Source organism: Phocoena sinus, chromosome 13, assembly GCF_008692025.1.
Source record: "Phocoena sinus isolate mPhoSin1 chromosome 13, mPhoSin1.pri, whole genome shotgun sequence".
In the NCBI taxonomy this organism is placed as follows: Eukaryota; Metazoa; Chordata; class Mammalia; order Artiodactyla; family Phocoenidae; genus Phocoena; species Phocoena sinus.
The window spans coordinates 63,529,677-63,550,123 of record NC_045775.1 but is presented as its reverse complement, the minus strand read 5'-3'; the positions used below and the strand labels follow the sequence as shown (position 1 = coordinate 63,550,123).

Genomic DNA, 20,447 nt, shown 5'->3' with positions numbered 1-20,447 from the left:
ACCAGTTCAGCTGCTAAAATCACAGGTAAAGCTTAGTTTCTGCTGATTTAATCCACCCAATCGAGATAGAGTTTCTCATTTTATTCAGCAAATATTTACTATGCCTTAAAAAAAGATTTTTAAAAAAATGCATGGTCTTATTTGCTGATGCTGCTGAGAATTAATTAAGTTTTAGTTTCACAGTAAAATTGAGCACAAGGTACAGAGATTTCCCACACATTCCTCTGGTGGGAATGTAATAAATTGGTACAGCCACTGTGGAAAACAGTATGGAGGTCCCTCAAAAGCTAAAAATAGGATTACCATATGATCCAGCAATCCCACACCTGGGCATATATCCAGACAAAACTATAATTCAAAAAGATACATGCACCCCAATGTTCGTAGCATCATAGCGGCGTTATTTACGATTGCCAAGACGTGGAAACAACCTGAGTGTCCATCAACAGATCAATGGGTAAAGAAGATTTTATATATATATGTATATATATATATAATTTTGCATACATATATATATATAAATACTACTCAGCCATAAAAAAGAATGAAACTAATTTTGCCATTTGCAGCAACATGGATGGACTTGGAGGGCATTATTCTAAGAGAAACAAGTCAGACAGAGAAAGATAAATACTGTATGATATCGCTTATATGTGGAATCTAAGAAATAAAACAAACTAGTGAATATAACATTAAAGAAGCAGACTCACAGATATAGAGAACAAACTAGTAAATTGCCAGTGGGGGAGGGGGGAAAGGCAATTTAAGAGTTGGAATTGGGAAGTGGGTGTAAAGTGGTTCTATTGGGTGTAAAGTAGGCTCCAGGATGTATTATACAACAGGGGGAATATAACCAATATTTTGTAATAAATGGAAAGTAGTCTTTAAAATTGTATAAAAATATTTTCTTTTTTAAACAAGATACTTCTTAGCTGATAGAAGCTTTAGAAGTCTACAGAGGCAGATAATTTTAAAATTGCAGCATATAACTTCTGGAGCCTGGCTGACATTCTCACAGGAAGGCGCATGAAAATTACTTTCAAAGGCATTCATCACCTTAGCTTACAGGAGTCTGTTCCTTCCTTCAGTGTGTATTAGTCCATGGTGCATCCTTACTTTGACTTATCTGTGAGGTTCACTTCTCGCCCCCAGGAACAAAGCCTGCAGAGGGGCAACTTGTTTGGCTTGGGAGCCTGCCCAATATGAAAAGTTTGCAGGCAAAATCAGAAAGAACAGCTGCAGGAGGAGAGATGAGGGTTGCCGACAGCTAACGATTCAGAAAGCAATTTGCATAAGAGCCTTCTGCTTAACAGGAGGCAGCATGTGCTGGGCAACGGTTTACCATCCACTGCCAAGCTGGTTTCTACACCCTGAGTCCTCATTCCATCAAAACACGTGTCCTGAGGGAACGCCCAGCCACCAGCTTCCACTTACCTGAGTTAGCGTGACCTGCCATCTAGAATTTCAGAGAGCTTTTCATTTATTAACTCACATGAATCTACTTTATCCTGAGGCTCTGGATACTAGTCCCATGCAAACTGACTTAATAACAAACATTTAAGTGCAAATCCAAGGTCATCTAGATAATATTCTTTGACAGCTTATTGCATATGAGGCACTGCACTGTGCACTTTTTATACCATATCGGACTTCATAACAGACCTCTGAAGTGGGTGGTTAAGTTTCCAGCCAAGGGATCCATACACAAGAAACGATAATCAGAAAAGACCAAAGTATTATTTATTACTAGTGAGCTAGCCGCTGTTACTTCATTTTGGAATTCTAATTGAGGCTTTCCTTCTCTCTTTCTCTTGCCCCCAAATCACAGATGACTAGGTCATGGGACAAGCTTAAGCTAATATGCCTTATTCTGTGAATCATACGCTGAGCTACTGGGACAGAACCATGTGACACGTTTGTCACTTTCAAATGTAATAATTCTACCCATTACTCCATAGATGTTCTGGTTACTGACGAATAACATTAACAATTCCTCTTCCAAGAATAGGATGGAGGCGAAAGGCACTGGATCTCCTATGCCTCCCAAACATGTGAAGGCCAAAGCATGGTGGGAGGAGAAGCATATCTCTTTGTAATATGTTTTATTCCCTGTTTTATAGATGTGCATATGGAAAATTAGAAAGGATGAGTAACTTGTCCATGTCATGTAGCCCATGCTTTTAACTTTTTTATTATACCACTTATCCTTCTCACCTATCAATTTGCCTTTTATACTGATGTCCTGAGAAACAGACCACTGTATGGTATAGAAATGAACAACCATAAATAAGCTGGAAATGCATTTCTATTTACATTAACTAAGATAGTCACTTGTTTCTTTTAAGTGAGGTCCTCTACCTTTTTAGGGACCTGAGTAAACTAATGATGTGCTTCCACTGATTAAACAAGAATTCTTCAATATTCCATAGAAGAATCATACATTTCTTTAAGCCCTGTGTATGCTTCTAGGGTTTAGATTCTAAATCAAATAGGTTTCTGTTTTTCATTAGAAAAAACGAACACAGGATTTCACTTGTAAATTTGTTAACTCTTTTTTTTTCTGTCTAGCAACAAGCAGTGACTATTGTTGGGTTGGTGGACATAGTAGAGATGGCCATTCAGAAAATCACACATTTTAGGAACTCTAGCATTCATGTAGCTCAGAACTGTAAGAAGAGACCAGAGGAAGATCAACATGCTTTAAAGTATATTACAAATCAGTATTGAAATAGAGCTTAACATATAATTCATCTGGAAAGAAGCTCAGAACATGATTGCCAGTTATTTAATATTCTGGTCAAAGACAATGGAAGCACTATTAAAGTATGGCATTTTGACTGCCATTGGAAAGGTCAGGTTTCAAACAGCAGTGCACTAGTTGTGCTCACAATGACTAAAGAATGATGAATAATTAAGTGAAGAGGAAATGGGAGACCTGCATTCTAATCTTGTTTTGGCCACTGATGGGAATCATGTGGACTTTAATCCCATCACACAGTCATTTACCACCTTGGTTTTCTCACCTGTAAAATGAGGGAGTGACTATAGTTCTTTAATAATCCTTGATGATCTTTAGCGCTATGATTCTAGAAACATCTTGATTTAATACAGTTTGAGGATTTATGTCTAAACTCTAGCAAGCAGAAAAATGTTCTTTTATTTCTAAAATGGACTTGACGTTGCGTTAACAGAGCAAATGAAATCTCTTGAGGATTGTTCAAAGAATCACCAGCTTAAAATTCATCTCCATTGTTGGTTTTTATTGTCTGTTTAACTTTTACTAGATCTATAATAGTTTTATTCATTTTCCTTTGCACCTGGACTGGCAGCCTGTGTGGTTGGAGAAACACATCACCACTTATTTTAGATACTTTGTTATCAGAGCCAACTCTGTAATCTTTGCTCTGCCCGTGAATTATTTATTTAATTTGATGTGTTTTTTCCTGGATTCATAGAATTTCCTTTTGTCATGATGCTTCTTTCCATTTATGGGACTGTAAATACAGCTGACTAAACCTCTCTAGTGGCCGAATACATATCAGGTCTTTTGTGTGAAGGATGCTAGCTAATCTTCCCGTTCTTAGGCGGACTACATTTTTATTCATTTGCTTTTATTCTACTCACCCCTGACAGTAGCATCTGTGGAATAAATAAAATAATGATACCTACTACTTATTTAACTCGGATCAGAAAACTTGACCTTTTCCTAATTTTTTACATTTGCTAGCTTTGTGGCAATATGCACCCCTATTTTTCTCTGAATCTCAGTTCACCCTCTACATGGGAATAATTATGCCTACCATACAACGCGGTGATCATAAAAGAAATTCTACCCGTCTACTACCATATTGGGGAAAAATATTTGGATTGACTTTTACCAGACTTGGAGGCACATGTTTGCAGTGGCCTGTTTGAAAATACTGACTACATGGGGTACAGTGGGATACTCTGAAGGCACCTTACAGAGGTAGATAATATCTCTCCCAGGGCATCAACACTAAAAGTGAGAAGCATTTTGATTTCTCATCAAGAAAGAAATGTTCTATGATGTTAATGGTTCTTAACTTTTGGTGATTCATTAAAATCTCCTGGGGAGCTTTTGATAATCTTAAAGCCCAGCCTGTAATTTATACCAATTAAATATGAATTTCTGGGGGTTGGACTGAGGCATTGGTATATTTTAAGGTTTGCAGAATGTAATGGTTAATTTTTAAGTGTCAACTCAACTATATCCTGAGATACACAGATATTTTGCTAAACATTATTTCTGGGTGGGTCTGTGAGGGTGTTCCCAGATGAGAGTAGCATTTGAATTGGTAGATGGAGTAAAGCAGATTTCCCTCCCCAGTGTAGGTGGGCCTCATCCAATCTCTTGAGGGCCCCAAAAGAATAAAAAGTCAGAGGAAAGGAGAATTTGCTCTCTCTGCCTGAGTGTTTGATCTGATCCCCTGCCCTCTGACTGTGGCTTAACGTCAGTTCTGAAAACTACACCCCTGGATTTCCTAGTTTCCAGCTTATATTTAATATACAATATATTTAATATGTTTAATATCAATGACATATGTTAAAGCAATTACATATATTACATTATATTTATTATATATCTCCTATTGGTTCTGTTTCTCTGGAGTACCCTGACTAATATGGTGCTTCCAATACACTGTAAATACTGAGAACTACTATATATGTTAAAATACTATGGCGAAGGTATTACAAAAGTGGATGCTCTGACAGTGCAGTTCTGCTTCTTAAATGGGCAACTCAATGAGGATAAGTAGCAATGTAAATTATTTTCTTCATTTTAAATGGTGGCCAGTCATATATATATATATAAACACTTTGGGAGGCTATAAGACACTAAAAGAACTTATAGGATATAAGCACTAAAACCACATCGACTCGCCACTCAGTAGAAGGAATTCTAGGCCCAAGATATAGAAACCTCCATACCTGAATCATTGGAAAAGATGTAGAAAAGACTCTAAAACTATTGAAATTTTCGGAGATCCCTTGTGACCCTTTTGGAGGTCATGATATCAGGACTCACTGGCCCCTGAGTCTTGTTTTGTAATACAGAGAGGGACCCACAGTTACATAGTAAATTGACACCTGAGACTTGTTTTTTTTTTTCAGCTAGAAGTGGAAAGGAGAAGTATCTTTCACTGAAGCAGAGAGTAGAGGTATAAATGGGGAAGACAAGGTAAAGAAAGAGAAAAGAAAAGAATCCATTTAGAGAAGACTTGCTCTTGGGGCAAGCCCTGGACATATAGTCATTTATATATCCTGTTTCAGGATACATTGCATGCTTTACTGTAAGTAAGCATTTAATGATTTGTCTTCCACATACTTTGTTTCATTAAAGAGATTCACTTCTGCTGGCATTTTGTTTCATGGGATCCCAGGCCCTTAGCATAGTCCCTTAGTAAAGTATTTGTGGAATGAATCAGTCAATATGTCCTCAAACTCAGTACCCTTCTCAAATCAGTTACCTGCTTTATACTATAACTGAGATTATATTATCATAGTGTTAGGACTCAAAGGGAAATATGATCTCGATTTTAGGGTGAGCGACGAAGCTGCCGAGCGCCCGCGTCGCTGCCGCGGCCGGAAGACAGACGCCCCCCAAAGCCCCTCGCCTGGCTCGGACCAACGGAACCGGCAGCCCAGCACTCCGGTAAGTGGCGCCTCCTCCCCAGCCCTAGACCCCCGCTGGGGACCGGCCGGCCGGGCTCTTTTGTGCAGCGCACCGGGGGTGCTCTGCGCCCCCTCCGCGCGCCCGGGTCCGGTCCGCCGGACCCCGTGGCTGCGGTGCCCGCGGTGCGATCGGTCTTTGTTTCCACCGGGGCCCGCGGCTCGGCTGGGCTCGGCTCGAAGCCTGGCAGGCGGCGCTGGGAAGGGGGAGGTGGAGGTGGACGAGAAGGGGGCCAGGGGAGGGGGGGGTGCCCGGGTTTCCTGGCCGCCCCGCGGCTCCCCGGGCTCGGGGGCGAGGTGCGCGCCCAGTGCTGCCGCGCGCCCCCTCCTCCTTCCCCTCCCTCCGTCTTTGGATTTAAAACTGCAGTTTGCTCTCCAGCTTGCTGAGAATGTGGCGGGGGTGGGTGAAGGGGGGAACCATGGGACAGGAGAACAAGGCTGACTTTTAGGAACGGCCCTGGGAAAGGGGGAGACTGCGGAGGGAGGAGCCCCTCCCCTTCAACCCCCAAATCCCAAGGTTCTGCTGGTGCTCTGGGAGTTGAGAGGCGGGGACCGAATGACCCGGAGCGGGTGTGGGGCGGAGGAGGGATTTGGGGGCGGCCAGGGCCGTAGGGGTTGGGCCGCGTGCCCGGTTACCTGGCGAACAAAGTCGGTTCACTTTTGCATAAATAAATAAATAATCGCCTATCAATGTGTTTCCTCTGAGGCTCTGATTGAATCGGGCCCCCTCTTCGCCAGGGGGTGGGGTGCTGAGTGATAGCTGTCAGCCCCCTGCGCCGGTAGCCGGGGGTGAATTGCAGAATCCCTCTGCTTTCTGGCTAAGGGCGCATTCCCCTGCTGGGTCCTGGTCCCCAGGCAGAGCCAGTGGGGCAGAGGGCTGGCTCTGAGTCTAGGAAATAACCTTGTTTCCTGTTCTACAGGAAAAGGGACAGCAACCCAGAGTTTGGGGGCTGGGGATGAAGACTGATGGGAGCTGGAGGGGTTCCCCAGCAGCCTGACCCCCCAGCCTCCTGCCAGGCGAAGGGGCCAGCTGAGGGAGGAAGGATGTGGGCCTTGCTGGCCGGAGGCGGGAGCTGAGGCCGTCAGTCCCTAAGATGGGCAGCGGGCACTGAGAGGGAGGAGGGAGAGAGAGAGAAGCGGGGGTGGGAATTCTCTACCGCAGACCCTGGGGGCCAGGGCCAGATGTGGAGGGGTGGGGAGTCCCCCCTCCCTCCTAGCTTGGGGGCCCTGGGGCTGGGCTGGGAGGGGCTGAGCCTGGTGCCCTCCGTTCCGCACCAGTGCCTGACTGGCAGGGCCAGCTGAATTTGGGCCCGGGTGTCACCCTGGGAGGTAGGGCCAGGCTGCACCAGCCTGGCCCCTGAGCACAAGGAGGGACCCTTGGGGGGCCTGTGCCTGTCTGGCTGGGCAGGCGTTTCCCGCCGGACCAGTTGGTGTCAGGAGGGACTTGGCCCCAGTTCCCTGGGCACAGCTCAGGGTGTGAGGACAAGCTTTGCCTCCGGGTCAGGGTGGCCACATTTCGTCCGCTGCTGCTGCCGCCGGTGGGGCGGGGGCATGCGCTCGGGCCTGGGCAGAGTCCTGCCAGGAGCATTTGGGGTGTTTCTATTGTTGGCTTGTTCCTGTTCCGTGTGGCCCGGTGTGTGTAGCTGTGTGAGCTGGGGCTGTAGGTGACAGATTACCAGTTGGTCGTCCCCCCCACACACACAGCCCCCACCCCTGCCGCCTGGAGGGGCAGGCTGGGTTGTGGTGGTGAGCTGCAGGGGGACCCCCTAGGTGGCATGTGCCTGCAGCTTGCCATCTCCCTCCTTTGAGCAGATGTATATTTTTATAGTAATGGAAAATCAAACTGGATAGTAAGTTGAATTCATTTTCTTTTGCTGCTGTGTCAATAGTTGGGATAACCCCTAGAGACTAGTGAACTTCTTGCCCCAGAGCTCCTACCCTCCAGAGGTTGCAAAGATCAGTGAGGGCATGAGCTTTGGGGGACCAGTTCAAACCAGTGACTCTTGTCCCTCTTGGTCTGGCATTGGGGCAGGTGCCCAGGTGGGCGGGCATTGCCCCCTCCCCAGGCATTCCCCCCACACCCCACCCCACCCCACCCCAGGTGTAGTCTGTCCTCTCAGCCACCTCCTTGGTCAGTGCCTAAGCTGTGCCCAAGCCCTCAGGGACCTTCTCCTGGTGGGCTGTCTCCCCCTGCCTGGGCTCTCGGCCCACGTGTTGTTATTTATTTTCTGTAGTAAAATCCATTTTTAATGCCGTTACTTTTGAAATAATATAGAGAGAAACAAATGTGATGTGTTTAAGTTGCCCTCTGTGAGTTTTTAATGTGATGTATAGCTGAGGTAGTGATGGAAGGAGCTGTTCGGCTTGGAGGAATTTGGTGTCATAAAGAAAAAGAGCTTGCTGTTTATTATGGTTGCTGGGCTGGGGGGTCTGGAACAGGGTCGTGGGGGCAGGGAGCCCCAGCACCCCCAGGTGCTGTGGATGGACAGGGTTGCTTCTCAGTTGGAAGGTGTATGGGTTCCAGGATTGTTTTGCATTGCTCCCCAGCCCTTGATGGGGCCTTTGGTGAGGGGGCTTGGGAGCTGGAGGGCTTTGTCCCCTCCCATTCCACCTGGTTAGATTGGGCAGGGAGGCTTATGGAACGCCCTGCTGAGCTAAGTGGAGGTGTACTGTAGGGAGGATGGATTTGGATTCTAAAGGAGATTAAGAGACAGAGACGGGATCTTTACCTGCTTGGTGTGGCTGTGCTGGAGGCTTGCGGGGCAAACTGTCCCTGGCAGAAGACCTTTTTTTTAGGGGGGGGGAGCTGATCTGGACCGGCAGAGCCCCAGAGGGACACTGCTTGTTCTCAATCAGCCTGGAGCGCTGGCTCGAGCCACTACCTCCTCTTGCCTCTGTTCCCCATTGGACAGGGGCTTCCTCCAGGCAAACCTGATCCGCCTCACTTCCCCTCTTCTCTGCTCTGCCCCACCCCAAGTCAACTTCTTTGTTTTTTTTTGGTTTGTGGAATACAGAGCTCTGTGCCTCAGGCCAGCCACCCAAGACCACAGGGTGCCATGCCTTCATACCAGATGCCCAGGCACTTCTGGTGTGATTAGTGAGGTCAAGCAGACTCACCATTATGGGATGGAGCCCAGCTCTGCCTCTGGGTCTCTTGGGACAGAGCCTGGGAGGGGGAAGCCAGGATGGGGTGGAGCTGGGAACTGAAGAGGAGCAACGGTAACATTGTTGCTAATGTCAGCAGATGGGCCCCCCAGGGAGAGAGCTGGGGGAGGTGGGGAGGAAAGAGACCCAGAGAGCCCGACGTGAGGTGGAAAGAGGAAAAGATGGTGACAGAAGCCAGTGATGAGGGGGTGAGAGAGAAAACGGTCAAGGAGAAGAGCCAGGATCACAGCCCCTGGAGATGGCATCCAGGGGACCAAGAAGGCCTAGGCATGTGCCTTCTTGCCCCAGAGCCCCACCCCACAGCCCAAAATGAGCGGGCACTGAGAGCCTCTCACCCAAGATCAATTGCTGCTAGGATAGTATCTGAAGGAGAGACAAGCAAAAGTCTCTGGGAAAAGGGAGGAGGACAGGTGGGAGAGAGAGAGAAGGAAGCTCTCCCACAGGAGGAGAGAGAAAGGGGAGACAGGGGGATTCCAGGGGTCACTTGACTAATGTTCCTGCTCCAGGGCAGCATCTCCCGACTCCCCAAATGTCTGGGAACAGAGCCGACCTCTTCTTTGGACCTGGGGGCGGAGCCTGAGGCAGGTACAGCACCCCACAGGTTGTGGGCGCTCTGTCAGGAGGCACCGGGCTTTTAAAAGCGGGGAACATTAGGACTGTTAGAGACACCAGGGGTGTCATCCGGTTGGATCCCCCCCACCTTGTTTGACAGGAGGAAATCCAGTCTAGAGGGGTCTCCTCCCCTTGCTTGCCTGGGACCTAGGCTCTTTCCGTCCACCTCTCTGTAGTTAGAGAGCTGGAACAGCTGCAGGGGGCCTCCTGGGTGCGGAGGGGGCCAGAGCCTGGGGAGAGGAGCAGGCGGGCACCCTTGTGGCCAGAGCCCCCCCAGGGGAGGGGGAGGCACCGCTGCCGGGAGAGAGGGAGGGAGGGGAGAGAGGAAGGGAAACAGTGAGTCAGGCTTCCAAGAGCTGAGGATGAGAGAGCCAGAGCTGGGAGGGAGAGGGCAGGGAGGGCTGCTCAGAAGTGAGGAGAGGGAGGGGGCCCAGCCAGGGGCAAGGAGAGCTCTAGAGGGAGGGAGCCAGCCCCTGGCCCTGGCCCAGCGGTAGGGCTGTGCAGGGCTGTGCAGCCAACATGGACTTTGCCCGTGGCAGGTCAGGAAGGAGCCAGATTCTGCCCCTGCGGCGTCCTTTTCATTCTTGGAGTCCTTTTCATTCCCTATTCCTCATTTATGATCCCACCCCAGGGTCTCAGGAAGAATGACTGACTGTGTCATCCCATCCCTTCCTCAATTTCCCCATCTATTGTGGGATTTGGACTGTGAGCTCTTCTTAGAGAGGGAGGAACAGAGCCTCCTGGGAAGTGTTGGGGGGTACTTCCTCCAGCTGCTGGCTTTGTGCCGGGGGCCCTGCTGGAGGCTGCCACCAGTCAGTGTAGGGTGCAGGTCTCCGCGGTAGGGCTCCTCTTGAGCCCTCAGAGTTGCTGGGCCAGGGAGTGGCGGTGGTGGGCCACGAGTGCTGGGGTGCAGTGTGTGTGTGTGTGTAGTGCCGGGCTGGCAATGGTAGGTGGACTGCCTGGGGCCTCTCAGGATGGCCAGGGCGTAGACAGGGCCACGAACTCCAGATGTCCAGAGCCAACCTCCATTTGGGGAGGGAGGAGACACCCTTGTGATCCACCCCCCTCCGCCTTATCCCTGTGGGTCAGAGGCTCTGGGGCAGCTGGGAGGTAGGAATGGTCCCTGTGGGAGCTGGTGAGAACTGCCTATGGGGCCCCTCGTGTCCGGAGCTGGGATCAGCTCTGGAGGGATCCCCAGGGACTGCCTGGGAGGGAGGAGGGAAGGAGCCCCCCTCCCATCCATCTGACAGGAAGGTATGGCTTCGTCCAAGGCCTGGCATCCCCCAGCCCTTCCCTCCTGGATCCCCAGCATCTCTTCCATTGGTGAGGGGATGAGGGAGGTGGGCACTGAAGCTTCCTCTCCTACAGGGCCTGGCTTTGGGGGGAACGGTGAAGTGAAGGCAAAGTGAGGCCCCCTGCCTCCCCCTACGTGCCCACACACAGACTCAGCTGCAGTGAGGCCCTGCTTTCTCCTCTCTGCTGTGGGGTCCTTGGCTTGGGAGCCCAGGGGAGGGGCCACTTCTGCAGCTGGCTGGCCCCGAACTCCCAGCTCAGCCAGCTGCTACTGAAGCTTCCAGAAGCTGCAGCTCTGCACCCCCTCCCCGCCCCCTGAGCCAGGAGAGGCCTTTGCTGACCTGGGGGAGGGTGTCTTGGTGAGCGAGTGGGCACCCTTAGAAGGACTAGCACAGACAACCAGACAGATGGGTGGCGGAGCAGATGGACAGAGACACCCACGCACAGGCAGACGGAGAGAGACAGACAGATGGACCAGGACTGGGAGAGACAGACATACAGAGGTGCTGGCAGAGACAGGAGTCAGAAAAATGGAAGAGCCTGGGGAGAGAGTAACAGACAGAGACAGAGACTTGGAGACAGGGAGATCCAAGGGGGGAGACAAGGTGACTGAGATGGGAGAAGGAGAGATATGGGGGAGAGAGGGAGGGGCAGGAAGAGATAAAGAAAGGGGGAAACCCAGACCGAGAGAAAGAGGAGAGACTGAAGGCTACAAACCACAAACAAGGATTTGATGAGAATCTGGAAGGTGTTTTCTCCTGCTTCCCTCCCCAAACCCCCAGGCCAGCCAAGTCTCCATTCCTTCCACCCCCGGCTCAGTTTCCAGCTGCTAAAGAGGTCAGGGAGAAAGAGAGAGGAAGACACACACACACACACACACACACACACACACACACACACACACACACTCCCCCCAGATCCCAGAGACTCCTTTCCCCTGATCTCTTTGTAGGGGGAGGGAGTTGCGGAGGGTGCCTCTCCTAGCCCTGACCCCTACTCACAAATGTACATACCCCTTGTCTCAGAAAATATCCCAGAATACTTCCCACTCACTCCCCACTCACACTCACTGTGTGTCTCCTTGTGTAAGTGCAACCCCCCATACTCAGGCCTGTCCACAGGGGCCTGGCCTCACACACACTCACAAATACACATTTTGTGGCATACATGTCTCTGCTCTCACACTCATCTTGAATCTCACAAACATAACCGGTAAGCCTGTCCCTATGCTTTCTTACCCATACAGGCAGTGACACACAGGCCTCATCGTGGCTTCTCAAAACATGTTGATACACACACATACACAGTCACACTCTCACACAACAGTGGCAGTCACCCCAGAGCAGAGAGAGGACTCTTTCTCTCTGGAGGGGAAGATCAGGGTTCCTAGGGAGCCATGGTGTGATGGTCGGGGGGTATGCCCCCCACTCTGACCTAGCTGGCAGGGCAGGGAGGCAGGAGACACTTTCAGCCGGTGGCAGCCTTCCTGCAGGGCCTGGCCTGGACACAGAGAAACTGGCTGGTGTGAAAGAGCCGAGAGCTGGTGAGAGTGTGTATGCACGTGTACAAACATGTGCACGTATGTACAGGTATAAGGGATGGTGAGTGTCTGTTACAATGTGTATGAGAGAGACTGAGTGCATATGAGGTGGGATATGGGTGTGACAGGGAGATCCACTCCCCAAGGTGTGTGGAGTGTGTGGGTGTGGGTGTGACAGCTACTTGTCGGGCATGTCTGTGTGGAGGCATGCATATGTGACAGGTGCATGTGGCTGTACCTGGCTTTGCAGTGTGCGGGTGTGTGTCAGGGGCGTACACATGTGAAGGACTGGGACTCTGGGGCTGAGGGGCATGTGTACCAGGGTGCAGTGTTCTGCAGATGTGAAGGTGTGGGGGATGTTTGCGTGTGAGTGTAGTGTAGGCAGGGTGCACGGATGAGGGGGTAGCTGCCTGTGTGAGGCTGTGAGCTCGTAACCTGGGTTGGAGGGCTGTTTTCCAAGGCAAGGATGCTGCTTGAACAGAGGCCACCGGCATGAACACATGCGAAGGGGCTCCAAGGCACACAGTTGGGCGCTGACCCGCACAGACATACAAGGACAGACATACCCGCCCCTGTCCTCCCTCTTCATCTCTCGTGGCGTCAGTGGTTTTCAAAGGAGCCTCCACGAGGACTGTTTGCTGTGCAGTTCCCCCCACCCCCCAGCCCGTGCCTCTTCAAACGCAGGGATGCCCTCCAGGCAGCTTTGTGGAGGCTCCTGCCTCGGCCATCTGAAGGCAGATGGGTGGGCTTGGGATCTGCTGCCGCCCCCCCAGGGAGGGAGGAGGCGGCACTGCTCCTTCGGCCTGGGCACAGGAAGAGACAGATGGACTGCCTGTCTCGACACCCGGACGTGGGGTATGGGGGTAGGTGGGCACCACCGGCAGAGGGGCTCTAGCGGGCAGCCCCCAGGTGGGCCCCTGAGCAAAGGCCAGGACTCTGCCCTTCACCTCCTCAGAGGGGCACCTGCCCTCACCCCGCAGCCCCATCACCTGTCTGGGCAGAGGGGCCCAACTCCAGCGCCTTGTACCTCCTAAATGCACAACCACTTCCCCACTCACAGCTCCAGCACGCCTACCCACCCAAACACGTATTACAGCCCTAGTACTTAACCAAAACCCAGATGTTTATGACCCCCAATATACCCCCAGACACCCCAACACACACACAAGGCTTCTGCCACATCCTGAAACAGATCAACTCTTCCTCCAATCCCAGCACCTCCCCAGATACACCCAGGACCCTACTGTAGCCCTAATACCTTCCACACACACAGGTTCTCAGAGTCCCAGCACCTAACCAGACACCCAGACTCTCCCGACGGCCCCAGCGTTTCCCTCCGCTGCAGCTCATCACGTCCCCAGACACACTGATACAGCCCCCTACACCTTTCCAGACTCTCCCCGCGACATACACGTACACACACCGCCTCAACACCCACGCAGAGGACACCCCTGTAGCCCCACCATTTACCTCAAACACACAGACACGGTGCATCTTTGAACAGTAACGTCCCCTCAGCTTCTCGTACCTTCCAGGCCGTGCACGTGCATGCGCATCCCGCACACGCGCACACACACCCCAGATCCCAGCACCTCCGCACACAAGCAGTCCTCTGTGTGTTCCCCAGCAAGCTCCAGCTCCAGTACTTTCCTCAGCCATCCAAGGGCCCAGGGACAGCCCCCACCCCTCTCCAAACACCAGTCCCGCACTCATACACAAACACACAGGGCCCCAGCCCAGTCACCCCTCAGAGCAGCTCCGCCCTGCGCCCACACCTCACCCTGCAGCCGCACTCCCACCATCACACGTTCCAGCACAGCCTCCCTCCTCAGCGCTCTCCATCACCGCTCCCCCACCCCACCTTGTCCTCCCCAGCCTCCCTCCCCCAAACTCCCGCCAGATAGCCTCAGCCTTGCAGACACACTGGCCCACTCTTCCGTGCTCTCTCTCATTCTCGGCTGCCTGGTCCTCCCCCACTTCCCAGAGCCTCCTCTGCCTGGGGAGGCATCTCCACCCCCCCTCATTGCCCCAGGCCTTTCATTCCTGGACAGTGAGGCTGTGCATCTGGTTCAAAGCTGCCCCACCCAAGACCCTGTGCTCTGGGCACCCTGGCCTGGGCTTTGGGGGTTTGGGGCCTCTTTGGGGGCTCTTGGCACCTGGTCATCCTGGTGTGTCAGCCAAGAACTCTGAGTACCCAGCCATGCCCTGACTCTGTTGTGTATGGGTTGGGGGGGGGGGGGTCTGGGCAGGGGGATTTACCCCCAGCCTGCACTTTCTCAGGTGCTTGCCAAATCCCCCTCTTATTGGGCTCACCTGAGGGGGACATTGGGCCTGGAGCTTCAGGAAAAAAGATGGAGAAGGGGCTGGCTTGACATGCTTCCCCTCCCACCCCACCCCACCCCACCCCCAGATCCGGGCTTGGGGCTTGGTCTCCCTGGGAGTCAGTTCCAACAGTGAAGGTTACTTTACTAGATGCATGATTTTAAATGGAATCTCCACCATCTGTTCCGCCCCCTAATTACAGATGCACAGAATCTGCCTCAGAGGGCAGCACGAGGGGAGTGATTTAGAGGCTGAGCTGCTTCTGCCCGCATTAGGGCTGGGGAGACTGGGGGGGCCTCTGGGTATTGCTCACAGCCCCCCAATCCCATCTCTTTCCCAGGGGCCTCTCGTGCCTCTTCTCTTGCTGGGGGAAAGGCTCCTAGAAAGGTGCCCCGACCCCCTAGACCTGAAAGAGGAAGCAACTGCAGTGCTGAGGGAGGGTCCCTGAGAAATCGCCTGTGTCCCAGGACCCAAGGCTGGGGAGGCAGGCTCCATTAAAGCCTTAAAAAATTCAGTGGATCGATCTCTTGCCTACTTCTTGTGCCCTGGGGAGCCACAGGCGCTGGCCTGGCCCAGCTGTCTGCCCACCCCAGGGTAGCAAGGATTAGTGAGGTTAGTGAGGGGGCGGTTAGAGCAGAGGTGGGGACATCCAGGTTTTGGCAGCAGAGGATGTGGCCAGGCACGCCAGGACCCACCAGGTGTGTTTGCACGTATGTGCCGGTCCTCCTTGGCACAGCTGGCAGGCCCGACCCCAGCTTGAGCCTTGCCCTGTGGGGCTGGACGGGCACCAGGGGCCGGAGGGGATGGGCCAGGGCCTGGGCCTCAGAGGGTTCCGAGGGACACGCCGAGGATGGGTCTACCTTTGCCCGTGGCTCCGGGGACCTGGGGCCCCGGCCAGCTCGCTGGTGGTGGTGGCGGCCGCGGGCACACTGTGGTAGAAGCTGGAGCATTCACTGTGGGGAGAAAGGGAGAGAGGCCGGGCTACAGGAATTTTAGATTGCTGCAGGCAGGAGGGTCTCTGGAACCCCGTGGAGCGGGCAGTCATGCAGAAGTAATCCTATCGCCGCCTGCCTGGAGGAGAGGAGAGAAGAGGGGGCTGGGAGGGGAAGGATGGCACAGCCGCCCCTTTCCCACCTCGGCCCCTGTGCCAGCCAGCTGTGGAGGGAGCCCGGGACCCCAGGGGGCTCCCCCGGGGAGGCACCACCCTTCCACCGCTGCCTGTGCCCCCTGGAGGGGCGGCACCGCAGCTGTTGCTCGGCTAGGAGCTCTGGGTTTTATAAATAATGCAGCTTGGAGGTGGGGGCCAGCTCAGCTTTGGGTCACCCACTGTGGCATCGTCTCCAGCTGGCAGTCCTGTGGCAGAGCCCCTCTGCCTTCCAGCCTGCTCCTCCTCTTTTGCTATGTGAGTTTGGGCCAGAGGCCCAGCCTGTGTGAGCTGGGCCAGGGCAAAGGAGTGTAGAAGAACCCAGAACCCCCGCCCCCACCAGCCTTCACAGGTTAACTGGCCACTGGCTCAGCAAATCCAGGCTGGGAAGGGATGACCCGCTGTACAGGGGCCTCCCCAGTTCCAGCCCCTCCATTTTGCAGATGGAGTAACCAAGTCCAGAGAGGGCAGGGATGGCCAAGGCCAGACACCTGATGAGCACCTCCTTCCTGTCCCATTCTGCTGTCAGTCAAGGCTCTTCTCAGCCTCAGCTCAGCTAAGAGCAGGGCCTGGGGGTCGGGGGGGGATGTTTGGGAAAGTGGTTGCGGCTGAGACGTTGCCATGGCGATGCTGCAGGATGCAGAGCTGAAGTGGGGGCCTTCAGGGTCTCTGGGGCCCCCAGCTCCACACCCCTGTGGTCTTCTCCTCCCCATCTCCTGTCCCCCACCCAGAGGCCTGTCAGGCAGCTCCGGTGACAGGCTGGGTGGGTGACAGGTGGTGCAGGTGATGGGCTGGGTGGGTGACGAGCTGGGTGGGTGACAGGTGGTGCGAGTGACGGGCTGGGTGGGTGACGAGCTGGGTGGGTGACAGGTGGTGCGGGTGCGAGGCAGGCAGGTGACAAGCTGGGTGGTGACGGGCCCTGCTGATGACAGGCAGGGGGTGTGGTTGGCGGGGATGCTGTCTCCTGGCTGGTGGCCTGTCGCAGCCCCCCACCCTCACGCGTGTGCACATGCACAGACTCTGGGCTCAGAGCTTGGGGCTAAGATACTAATGAGGCTTATTACGTGTGGGGGGGGCAGGTGCCCAGGCTCACTAATGAGAGGCCTTTAACGAAGAGGGGAGACAGCTGGGGGGCTTTGAGGAATTTGGCTGGCCCTCCTGGTCTGGAGGATGAGCCAGGTCGGGACCCCACCTACCCTTCCCCCGGCCACTTGGCTTTGTGTTACTACTACCCACAGTCATGATAGTTACCATTGTCCAGGCGTTTGCTACAGTGGCCGAGCCCTTTACATGCATTTTCTTATTTCAACTCAGCAGTCGTAGGAGGGAGGCACTATTGCCCATTTTATGGATGAGGAATCTGAGGCTGAGAAGGCAAGGGACTTCACATAACGAGTTTCTGTTGCAGCTGACATTTTAATCTTAAGTCTTTCTGTCCCCAGAGCCCGTGCTCTTAACCATCCCACCAGTAACACTCAGGTCTTGGCGCAGACCCCGACCTTCTCTCAGGGCCTCAGTTTCACTCTTCTGGAAAATGGATGTGCGGTGGAGGAGTGAGCACCATACGCTCTTCAGCTCTGACTTGGGTGGCTTCAGGGGCTCCTCCAGTTAACTGCCAAAGCCTCACCCCATCTGGCCCAGATTCTAGGTGACACCCCTGGACTGGAGAGTGGGCAGGGCTTAGCACTGAGGGAGCGGAGCTGAAGGGGGGATGCCTGGGGTATCCAGACCACTTCCTGCATTGCGTGGTGGGGAGGCTGAGGCCTGGAGAGGAGCAGCAAGGGCCCAAGGCCGCACACCCTGTAAGCTGTAAGGCCCCGTGGGATCCCAGGTCTCCTGGCCTGTTGGAAGGGCGGGGCTGGGAGTGGTGCCAGAGCTGGGAGGTCACCTTCTCCTGGACCCCACCCACCAGCCTAGCTTCTGCCCTGGAGGTTGTGAGCCCCTACATCCTGGGAGGGTGCAGGGTGCTGTTGGCCACCTCTTTAGGGCCATGCCCCTTCCCCGTCAGTCTGGGCCCGTAGTGTCAGTTGATCTCCTCCCTTGGGGACCCATTGGGGTGGAAACTCCCTGGCAACAGCTGATGGATGGGTTAAGGCCTTGACATTGGCCTGGGGCCACAGCATGACCCTGGAGGGACCAGGCTAGGGCTGGGGGACTTGGAGGGGAATTTAAGGGAGAAGAATTAGGGTCATAAATCTTGGAGCATCTGGGTTCTCTTCTCCTCGACCTTAATCTCTTACGAAACCTGCTCTCCGGCTGCTCATCCAAGTCTGAGGGTTGGGGGGGGGGTCCACCTGCCCATTCCCCTCTCCCTCCAACTGATGCCTCCCCCCCCGAAATTGCACCCCCTATGGGGAAGAACAAGTTGCAGCCACTGCCGCTGGACAGAATTAAGAACTTGTGTGTCTAGACTACTGGATTTGGCCTCTGATTCATAACGGTAGGCAGGGCAGAGAGCTTCACTGCCTCAGTTTCCCCAGCCTTGGGTTTGAAATCCTCTCCTGGTGCCTGACTGCTCAGTCAGGAAGGAGTGCTAAGACCAAGAGGGATTTCACAGCTGTGGGACACATGGCCCTGTCCTCAGAAGCCCCATTCTGAGACAAGCAGCACAGTGCTGGCCTTGAGAGCCCTCAAACCCAGAGGTGAGGTCTTGAACTCAGGCTGGGTGTGCGCTGAGGCTCAGGTAGGGAGTGGGTGGTGCTGGGTGGCTGGTCTGCTTTCTGAAGCAAAGGCCGAGGCTGGGGAGAGGCCAGAAGAAGGGTGGTGGTTTGCGTGGGGGGCTGAGGAGCCGTCTGTGATTGGGGGTGGGAGCCTGGAAGGGTCTGGCTTTCCCATAGTCCCGGGAAGCTGTAGCCTGAAGTTCTGGGGCCCTCCTAGCTCCCCAGAGAACCCGCTGCTGCCCAGCCCTGGGGACCCAGGCGTCCTGGCGGGTGAGGGCGGGTCTCCAGCAGGCGCCATGCCAAGGCTCGCAGCCGGCTCACCAGGATTCTTGTTGCTGAGAGATGGAAGATCCAGGTCAGGCCTGCAGCTCATCCCTCTCTTCCGGGAGGAGGAGGGGCCCAAAGATTCCTTCCTGCACCCGCCCTCCCATCTGGGGCAGGGCCCTCCTCAGCAGTGGGTGGGGCTGGGGGGCCCAGGACAGGCTTCTAAGACTCCATCACTTGTCCCGGAGCCTAGCCCAGCCAGCAGTGGGCACCGGGGCACTCTGGAGGCAGAATGAGCCTGGTGTGGCAGAGGAGAGGTGGGGGTAGGGTGCTGAGGCCACAGGGGGCCCTGCATAGGGGCCTAAGCCTGGCCCTGGCCCCCACTGGCTTCCCCAGGGCAGAGGGTGAAGAGTTGGTTCTCTCCCATTATGGGAGTGTGATTTTATTCCACGTGTCATGGAGTCTGAGATTAACTTGCTCACCAGTCTGTGACAAACCCCTCACACCCAAAACACACATACACACACAGAGGCACAGAGACACACGGAGATCCTTGGTCTCACAAACGCACCTTCCACAGACACACATAAGCATTTCCATACTACAACGCATGGCAGACTCTCACATGCAGATACACCAGCACACACTCGCACTTAAAGATACACCGAGATCTAGACCCACAGTCTCCAAAGCACAACGTTCTCCCACTCACACTAAGGCCACACAGACAGAGATACAAACAGGCGGTCCAGGGGGATGCTCGCAGCCCTACTTAGACATGCACAGATCAAGGACGCCCAGTGCCCCACAGGCACAGATACACGTAGACACACACAACCCCAGACACAGTCTTGTGGGCAAGCCTAGACCAACCGCCACACACACTGAGACAAAGGCCCAGATGCATACAGAGACAAAGACAGGCACAGACACACAGCCGGCAGCACGCACACAAGCACAGGCATGCACACCCGGACACAGACAAAGACAAATAAATGCCCAGAGGTTTTGCTGTGGACAAAATGTGAGGCGCACACACACATCTGGGCCTCCTGCTCGACCTCTCTACCTGGGGACGTGGTGATCTGGCGCCCGTGGCTCCAGGGAGAACTCTGAGGAACCTTCTGCTCGGTCAGAGCCCCCCACCCTGGGCCCAGGGCCAGCCCCCACCTCTGGCTCCCGGCCCGTGGCCGAGGCCACGCAGCCACACCCTCAGCAGCGCCCTGACATCCTACCTCACCCTCCGCGTCGTGCACACTCACGGTCACACCGTCTCCTCCCGCACGTGCTCACGACACCCTCCACGCCCGCACACTTACGGTTTCTCCCTCACACCCCCCTCAGGTATCCCCTCCTTGTTGTCTTTCTCACTGTCCCCACCCCCTCGCCCCGCAGACATGCACAACCTCTGGCACAGCCTTCGTGGCCCACACCGTCGCCTTCTCACACAGACCCCCATGCACAAATAGAACGCACGGGCTCTCCGCCACAGACCCACAAGCCACGTACACACGCTCCTTCACATACTTCCTCAGCACCGCTCTCACAGACTCATTCACAAATGCAGCACACTCACACACGCACACTCCCCCGCATACATCCCCACCACCTTCTCACATGCGCGTGTGTGTGCACACACACACACACTTTCAGAGCCTCCCTCACACCATCACTTTCCTTCCTCTGTCTCTCACAAACACTCCCTCTGCCAAGAGCGTGGCTCTGCTGCAGAGCAGCCCCTGAAGTACTAGTCACT

The 20,447-nt window shown here is 54.0% G+C and overlaps 1 long non-coding RNA gene across 2 annotated transcripts in view; it reads left to right on the top strand.

Moving 5' to 3' along the window:
* LOC116764090 overlaps positions 1-20,447 on the top strand; it is an 82,346-nt gene that overhangs the window by 48,076 nt on the left and 13,823 nt on the right. For both annotated transcript variants that reach the window (XR_004352716.1, XR_004352717.1), the window contains one exon: positions 5,563-5,674. This is a non-coding gene — a long non-coding RNA (uncharacterized LOC116764090). The remainder of the gene's footprint in view (positions 1-5,562; positions 5,675-20,447) is intronic.